The following is a 9,142-nucleotide window of genomic DNA, read 5'->3' on the forward strand; positions in this document are numbered from 1 at the left end:
ATACAATTGTAGACAATACACACACACACACACAGGAGAGCAAGTAAAAGTGGGAAATCTGAAATCTGGGTAAGGTCGGTGTCAACATCCGTCCAGGTTGAGATACTGATTTCATTTTGCAAAGTACAGCCTTATTGGAGGAGACTGAGCCAAGTGTAAGACGGACTCTCTGTTATTTCTTACAACTGCAGGGGCATCCACAAAGATCTCAATAAAACTTTCAATTAAAAAAGTTCTGCCCTGCCCTGGCTGGCGTAGCTCAGTGGATGAAGCGCGGGCCTGCGAATCAGAGGGTAGCCGGTTCAATTCCCAGTCTAGGTGAGAGGCAACCACACATTGATGTTTCTATCCCTCTCTTTCTCCTTCCCTTCCCCTCTCTCTAAAAATAAACAATAATTTTTAAAAATCTTAAAAAAAAATTCTGCCCTGACCAGGTAGTTCAGTAGGTTAGAGCATCGGCCTGATATGCTAAGGTTGTGGGTTCAGTCTCAGGTCAGAGCACATACAAGAATCAACTAGGGAAATTAAAAAATAATAAACAAATGGGACTACATCAAACTGAAAAGTTTTTGCACAGCAAAGGAAACCATCAACAAAATAGAAAGACAACCAAATGGAGTGGAAGAACATATTCACCGATACAGCTGATAAGGGGTTAATATCTAAAATTTTTAAAGAACTTGTAAAACTCAACATCAAAAAAACAAGTAATCCAATTAAAAATGGTCAAAGGACCTGAACAGACACTTCTCCAAAGACAATACACAGATGGCCATAGACATATGAAAAGTTGCTCAACACCACTAATCATCAGAGAAATGCAAATAAAAACCACAATGAGACATCCCCTCACACCTGTCAGACGGGCTATGATCAGTAAATCAACAAACACAAGTGCTGGCCAGGATGTAGAGAAAGGGAAACCCTTTTGCACGGTTGGTGGGAATGCAGACTGGTGCAGCCAACGTGGAAAGCAGTTTGGAGAGAACTCAAAAAATTTAAAATGGAACTCCCTTTTGACCCAGCAATCCCACTTCTGGGAATATATCTGAACGAATACAAAACACTAATTTGAAAGAACATAAGCACTCCTATGTCCATTGAGGCATTATTTACAATCACCAAGATATGGAAGTAGCCCAAGTGTCCATCAGTAGATGAGTGGACAAAACAACTATGGAACATTTACACAATGGAATATTACTCGGCCATAAAAAAGAAAAGTTTACTCTTTATGACAGCATGGATGGACCTGGACAACATTGGACAACATTATGCTAAGTGAAATAAGCCAGTCAGAGAAAAACAAGTGTTACATGGTTTCATGCATGTGGAATCTAATGAACAAACTGAACTAACAAGCACAATAGAGACAGACTCAGAGAGAGCAGGATGACAGCAATAGGGAGTGTTCAAAGGGCGGCGGCATCAAGCAAAAAGGTAAAAGGACTCATGGACACGGACAACAGCATGGTGAGTGCAGGGGTGGGGGAGAGGGGCATAAGGAGAACAAATGCCAATGGAAAAAATACAATTAAAATGTTTTAAAAACCCGGCCGTGGCTGGTGTGGCTCAGTGGTTGGGAGCTGGCCTACGAACCAAAGGGTCACCGGTTCAATTTCCAGTCAGGGCACCTGGGTTGTGGGCCAGGTCCCCAGTAGGGGGCGTACAAGAGGCAACCACACATTGCTGTTTCTCTTCCTCTCTTTGAAAATAAATAAATAAAATATTTAAAAAATATATTAAAAAAATGAAAACAGCAATCTAGGAAAAATATCAACTAATGAATAAATAAGTGGAACAACAAATCAATATTTCTCTCTTTCTCTCTCTCCCTTCCTCTATCTCTCTCAAAAAAAACCCTGCAGTTTTCTCAGTAAAGCTAAACATAGAATTACCATATGATCCAGCAATTCCACTCCTAGGTACATACCCAAGATAATTTACAATAAGTGTTTAAAAATAATTGATTGAGGACTCCCAGTCAATATGGCAGCACAGGCAGACATGGCTCTCCTCCTCCCACAACCACATCAAAATTACAACTAAAATATAGAACAACCATCACTCAGAACCATCAGAAATCGAGTTGAATGGAAGGAAGTCTGACAACTACAGAATTAAAGCAACCACATCCACCCAGACTGGTAGGTGGGGCGCAGATGCAGAACAGGGTGGTCCCACATCCACGTGTGGTGGATAAAAATTCAGGAGGGATATCTCGGGAGTGAGGAGTCCCAGCCCCACACTGGGCACCCCAGACTAGGGTTCCAGTGCCAGCAAGATCAGTCCCCACAACTTCTGACTGCAAAACCCAGCAGGGATTGAATCAGTGAAAGAAATTGTTGGAGCCCCCAAGCAGTTCCTCTTACCGAACCCACACACAGACGCACCTACTCAGACTCACTTCCTCTGGGCTCCAGCACTGGGATAGCAGCTTGAAAGGCACCGGTAGCACACAGGGAGAAACTGAAGTGCCTGGCATCAAGGCAAACAGAGGCCGTTGTCCCTTTTCTGAACCCTCCCCCTACAGAACCACTGAGCCTGCAAGCTGGTGCCATATCTGAGACTCCATCATCCTGGCTAACACCGTTTGCCCAACTCTGGAGATCCCCAGAGACTCTGCCCCACCCAAATATGGGCCTACCCAAGCTGCTTTTCCATATGAATGAATAGCTAGTTTTGGCTCCTGCTTCACAACTTCCTAAATCCTCTCAAACAAGCAACAGCTGGCCTCAGTGAGCTCCAGGCCCAGCACTAGCAGCAGCCAGCCTAGATTCACAGCTTGGCTTCACCTGGGAATCTCCAAGCCCAGCACAATTAGCAGCCATCTCAGATTGCTTTATAGCTCAGGCAGGGTGGCCCTGAGAAAACACAGGTGGGGACTGACCTTGTCCTGCACCACCCAGGAAATCTCAGAGCCTGCGCACCCAGTGGGAAGCCACAGACCACGTCAGAGCACCACCACCCTGCCCCTGCACAGCTGATCCTCCATGGAGGGCGGTGGGTGGTCATCAGTGGTCACAGCCAGTCCTTGTAGCTGACTGGTCTGGGTAAGTCCCTCCCATGGACCTGTCAACAGCAACCAAGGCTCTACTATAAGAGGGGAGTGTACTCAGCAGCCCACATGAAGGGTGCACACTGGGCCCTACAGGACACCTACTACATTAGGCCACACTACCACGACATGCTGTCAAAGCAGCTCTACCTGATACATAGAAACAAACACAAGGAGGCTGCTAAAACGAGGAGGCAAAGAAACGTGGCCCAAATGAAAGAACAGATCAAAACTCCAGAAAAGGAACTAAATGAAATGGAGATAAGCAATCAGATGTAGAATTCAAAATATGGGTTATAAGGGTGCTCAAGGAACTTAGTGAGGACCTCAAGAGCATGAAAAAGATCCAATCAGAAATGAAGGATACACTAATTGAAATAAAGAACAATTTACAGGGAAACAGTAGAGTGGATGAATCAAATCAATGATTTGGAACATAGGGAACCAAAAAACAACCAACCAGAACAAGAAGAAAAAGCATCCAAAAAATGAGGATAATATAAGCAGCCTGTGGGACGACTTCGAGCGTTCGAACATTTGTATCATAGGGGTGCCAGAAGGAGGAGAGAAAGAGCAAGAAATTGGAAATCTATTTTTAAAAATAATGAAAGAAAACTTCCCTAACTTGGTGAGGGAAATATAGACAGGCAAGTCCAAGAAGCACAGAGAGTCCTAAACAAGATGGATACAAAGAGGCCCATTCCAAGACACATCATAATTAAAATACCAAAGGGTAAAGATAAAGAGAGAATTTATATATTAAAAGCAGCAAGAGAAAAGCAGTTAGTTACCTACAGGGAGTAGCCATAAGATTGTTAGCTGATTTTGCAAAAGAAACTGCACGCTCGAAGGGATTGGCAAGAAATATTCAGTCATGAAAAGCAGAGACCTACAGACAACCTTGCTCTACCCAGCAAAGCTATCATTTAGAATCGAAGGGCAGTTAAAGAGCTACACACACGTGCCCACATACAGCCCTGGCTGGTATAGCTCAGTGGATTGAGCACCAGCCTGCGAAACAAAAGGTCATTGGTTTGATTCCCAGTCAGGGCACATGCCTGGGTGTCTGGTCAGGTCCCCAATAGGGGGCGTTCAAGAGGCAACCACACATTGATGTTTCTCTCCCTCTCTTTCTCCTTCCCTTCCCCTCTGTAGAAATAAATAAATAAAATTTTTAAAAAAAACCTAAAGGAGTTTATCACTGAACTATACGAAATGTTAAAGGGACTTAGATCAAAACTATGAACAATAAAATGGCAATAAATACACATCTACAGCCCTGGCCAGTGTAGCTCAGTGGATTCAGAGTGGCTTTCAAACCAAGGGGTCTCCAATTCGATTCCCAGTCGGGGCACATACCTGGGTTTGGGGCTGGGTCCCCAGTGAGGGGCGTGCAAGGGGCAGCTACACACTGATGTTTCTCTCCCTGTCTTTCTCCCTTACCCTCTCTCTAAAAATAAATAAATAAAATCTTTTAAAAAAATACACATCTACATATCTATTAACAATTGAATCTAAAAAACAAACTAAGCAAACAAGAACAGAGATAGAATCATGGATACAGAGATTGTTTTAATGGTTGCCACATAGGAGAGGGGTGTGGGGGAGTGGGTGAGCAGGTGAGGGGATTAGAAGCACAAGATGGCAGTTACAGAGTAGCCTTACAGCCTAGGGATGTAAAGTACAGTATGGGAAATGGAGCAGCCAAAGACCTTACACGCACGACCTATGGACATGAACAATGGTGGGGGATTGGCTGAGAGAATGGGGGGTGCTGGGTGGAAGGGGGCAAAGGGCAACTATAATAGCATAATCAATAAACTATAATTTAAAAAATAAAAACAATTGTGTGCTCAAATGTGCAGAGTAGCCCTGTTCAAATAGTCTGAAGCAGAAACAACCCCGAACTCCAACAATGGACAAATGGATGGGCGAAGTGTGGTCCAGCCTGCAGTGCGCCGTTTTCTTGGCCATGGAAAAAGAGCGGCACTGACATTCTCTGCATCACAGATGGGCCTCGAACACGGGATGCTCAGTGAGAGGAGCCAGACACAAAAGACCACACGGTGTGTGATGCCATTTATGTAAAATGGCCACAGGCTAGAAGGGGGAACTGGGGGAGGGGTGACTGCTAATAGGGATAGGGCTTACAGGACTAGGGCTTCTTTTTGGGGTGCTGGGATGTTCTAGAATGAGACAGAAGTGATGGCCGCATAACATTGTGATATACTTAATGCCACTGAATGACACTTCAACATTATGAACAGGGAACATTTTATCTTGTGTGAGTTTTACTACCATTGAAAAAACTCCAGACCAATTACAGCAGAATCAGGGGCTCCAGCTTCTGGTGTTTCTAAAGCCCCTCATGTACTGTGAGGAGCGGCTCGGTTTGGGGACAAACCACTGGGTTAGTTCACACAGAGGAGGACACAGCACTGCCAGGGAGCACGTGGGTGGGCGGGAGTGAGACAAACCAGCTGTAAATAACACAGCACAGCCAGGCCGTATCCACGCCGGCCAGATTCTTGCTATTAAGCAATTAATGTTTAAGTCAAATCATTATGCTGTACACCTTAAATGTATACTGTGTGTTGATTATATCTCAATAAAACAGGGCCAAGGAATTAGCACTTAGAATTTTAAGTCTGATCGTGCCACTGTGGCTATGTGTTTCCTAAGAGTCCTTGCAGAGAAATGCAGTTGACACGAAGCAGTGGGGTGGGGGGTTGGGGAACAGACAGAGGTGAACAGCTGAGACTTGTCAGAGAGTTAAACCCCACTTGACACAAACGGCGCCAAATGCCCTGGCTGTCGCAGGCTCCACTGCGGGAGTGAGCCGGTTGTCATGTGTAGCTCCCGCCACACGGTGGCCACAGAGTACAGGCTATTTCGGTGCTCCTTCCCGGACCTTGGTGGGGCCCCCTTAGGGATAGTGCAACTGGTGGGGGCGGGGGGGGGGGCTGCGTAGGGGCAAGTGTGATTGGGGCTTTTGGCTTCCTCGAGGGTGCTGCCCCTGATTAAACCCACTTCTGGCTGTGGCAATGACCCAGGTGCTCAATCCATATTCACATTTGTGGAATTATTTCTGGTCAACTTAGCAAACTCCCCTCCCCTGTCCCCCATGTTCTGTTAGTTTTGTCCACCCTTACCTGCCAGGGCAGAATTCGGGAGCCGCAGAGGGAGGCTCTCAGGCTTGTACTTCTCCCTGCAAATCAGTGCGTTACTCTTTCCCCTCCCTCCACTCCTCATAGTTGCTGGATTTAGCAAAAATACCGGACACCCTATTCTATCTGAATTTCAGATAAATAACACACTGCTGTTAGGTAGAAGGCTGTCCCATGCAATATCTGAGACAAACTTATACTAAAAAAATGACTCGTTTATCTAAAATTTAAATTCACAGGGCATCTTGTGTCTTCTAGGATGAATTGCTTCAGCGCTGCCACTGGGAGCTCTCTCAGTTGGTAGCTCCTGTGCTCTTGGACGCGTGGCCATCCTTGGGAAGGGACCTGAGTGCGTTTGCCCTGGGCAGGCGATAGAGTCAACCCTTTCTCCAAGGAGTTGGGGCAACTTTGAACACAGCTGTGTGAGTTTCATATTGTTACTGTAACAAATGACCACAAACTTGGTGGCTTAAAACAATGCAAATTTGTTCTGTGACAGTTCTGGAGGTCAGAAATTCTTAACTCCGGGTGCAGGCGGGGCTGGTCCTTCCGGAGGCTCCAGGGGAGAATCATTGCCTGCCGATTCCAGCTTCTAGAGGCGCTGTATCCCTGGCTCGTGGCCCCTTCCTGTCTTCACAGAGCAGCACAGCCTCTTCCATCTGAATCTGACCCTCCTGCCTCCCTTTAATGAGGAACTTGTGAGGACACTGGGCTCCCCAGGGAATCCAGGGTCATCCCCATCTCGGAGTCCTTGACTTAATCCCCCCTGCAAAGCCCCTTTACCATGTGAAGTGACGTGTGCACTGGTCCCAGGACCAGGATTGAGGAAGTTTCAGGGCAGTTATTCTGCCGACCATAGCAGCCCATGTGTCGCTCCTCCTCTGTAGCCTTTGGCTGGTCAGGGGCCTCCACCCCCCACCCAACTTTTTTAGCGATCTTGGAGCAGGGCAGCTGTCCTGCCTCCCTGGCTCCAAAGATACTTCAAGATCTGACAAGCAAATGGCTCTTTTTTGTTTGGGGCTATATACATTTACATTAAACAGCAATAAAATAAAAAATTCGATCTCTCGGTTACACCAGCCACCTGTCATGCTCAGTCACCCCATGTGGCCAGCAGCTCCTGTAGTGGACAGTGTAGATCCAGAAACTTCCCACTTCCCATCTTTGCACAAAGTTCTAGAGGGGTGCTATCCAATGCTACATGTGACTATTTATATTTAAATTCTTTATTTTCTGTATTTATTTTTAGAGACAAGGGAAAGGAGGGAGAGAGGGAGAGAAACATCAATGGATGGTTGCCTCTTGTGCACCCCCTACTGGGGACCTGGCCTGAAACCCAGGCATGTGCCCTGACTGGGAATTGAACCGGCAACCCTTTGGTTCGTAGGCCAGCACTCAACCCACTGAGCCACACCAGCCAGTGCTATTTATATTTGAATTCTGTTGGCTGCTAAAGTCCAGGGTGAGCCAGTGTGGCCTTCTTCTTTTACGTGAAAGGGTCCGGGGGCGTGGTAGGCTGTGCTGAGTCCATGAACCAACAGAAACAAGTGACAAGGGAGTGAGAGCTTGCACCCAGGACACTAGCCAGGCCTCAGCCTCCAGCGTCCCTACATATACCAAGGTAAGGAGAAGCTATTTGCATAGGGTACTTGTTTTCGATGCAAAAAACAAAACACAAACAAAACGCTTCCTAGCTCCCTGGCCAGGAATGTGGTCCCTGTAGGTGGATATGCGTTTGAGTCACTCTGTCAGTAGCTTAAACAAAGAAGGAGGGTTTGTTGGCGCTCCACACTGACAGGGTGAGAGAGGGTGAGATGGGCTACCTTCAGACACGGCTGAATCCAGGACCTCAAACAGACCTCAAACAGTAAGCTGCGTAATCTACACCTGGCCGCCTCTTAGCTCACCGAGGGCCTCAGCGGCCTTAGCAGCTCCGGCCTTCTTCTTAGCTTCACAGGCCTCCAGCAGGGAGTGCGCACAACCCTCAGATGTTTCTGGAAAGTTCTAGGACAGCACATCCTCAGACCACAGGGGTGACAGCCCCACTTCCTGATTTGGGACCCCACTTAGAGAGCTCTGGCCAGACTGGATTTGGGCCTGAGCCCTGGGCTTGACTCTCCTGTGGCCAGTCATCCAGCCACCTCATTGTTCTGTGCCCCTTGCTGAGCTTCCGGGAGACCTGGGGGCGTCCCGGGTGTTGTTTTTTGGGTTTTTTTCTTCTTTTTTCTTTTAATTTTTAGAGAGAAGGGAAGGGAGAGAGAGAGAGAAACATCAGTGTGTGGTTGCCTCATGTGCCCCCTACTGGGGACCTGGCCTGCAACCCAGGCATGTGCCCTGACTGGAAATCAACTGGTGACCCTTTGGTTCGTAGGCCAGAGCTCCAATCCACCAAGCTACACCAGCCAGGGCTTTATTCCCCACCCCCCACACCGGGGGAGTTTCGAGGTGCTCTTCTCTCCCCTAATTACAGCAGCAAGCTGACAAGCTGACTCACCCAGGGCTGTCAGGGGCAAAGCCCATCTAAGATGGGCCTCAGTTCCTTGTGGACCCCAGGCCAGCCCCCTGCACCCCACCATTGTGCCCAGTCCCTTTGGACCCCTGACTTGGGCTCCAGCCCTCACTTCCTTCCCAAGAACTCGCTCCCACCCACCCGGCCCCTTGGCCTGCAGGGCTGCCCTTTCCCTCTGCGGTCTCCGCAGCCTCACCTGTGCTGCCTCCACCGCCTGTTGCCATCCAGCTGTGGCCTTGGGGCCACTGCAGCCGTGTCCAACTCCACCACTGCTGACCTTTGGGACGGGCCCGGGTTAAGTGTTGCCCACCCACCTGTACTGGTCTCCCATGACTGCCAGAGAAAATTACCAGAGTGGGCAGCTTTAAAACATTGGCATTTTTCTCTCACCATTGTGGAGACCAGAAG

This window comes from Desmodus rotundus, chromosome 9 (genome assembly GCF_022682495.2).
Source record: "Desmodus rotundus isolate HL8 chromosome 9, HLdesRot8A.1, whole genome shotgun sequence".
Classification (NCBI taxonomy): Eukaryota; Metazoa; Chordata; class Mammalia; order Chiroptera; family Phyllostomidae; genus Desmodus; species Desmodus rotundus.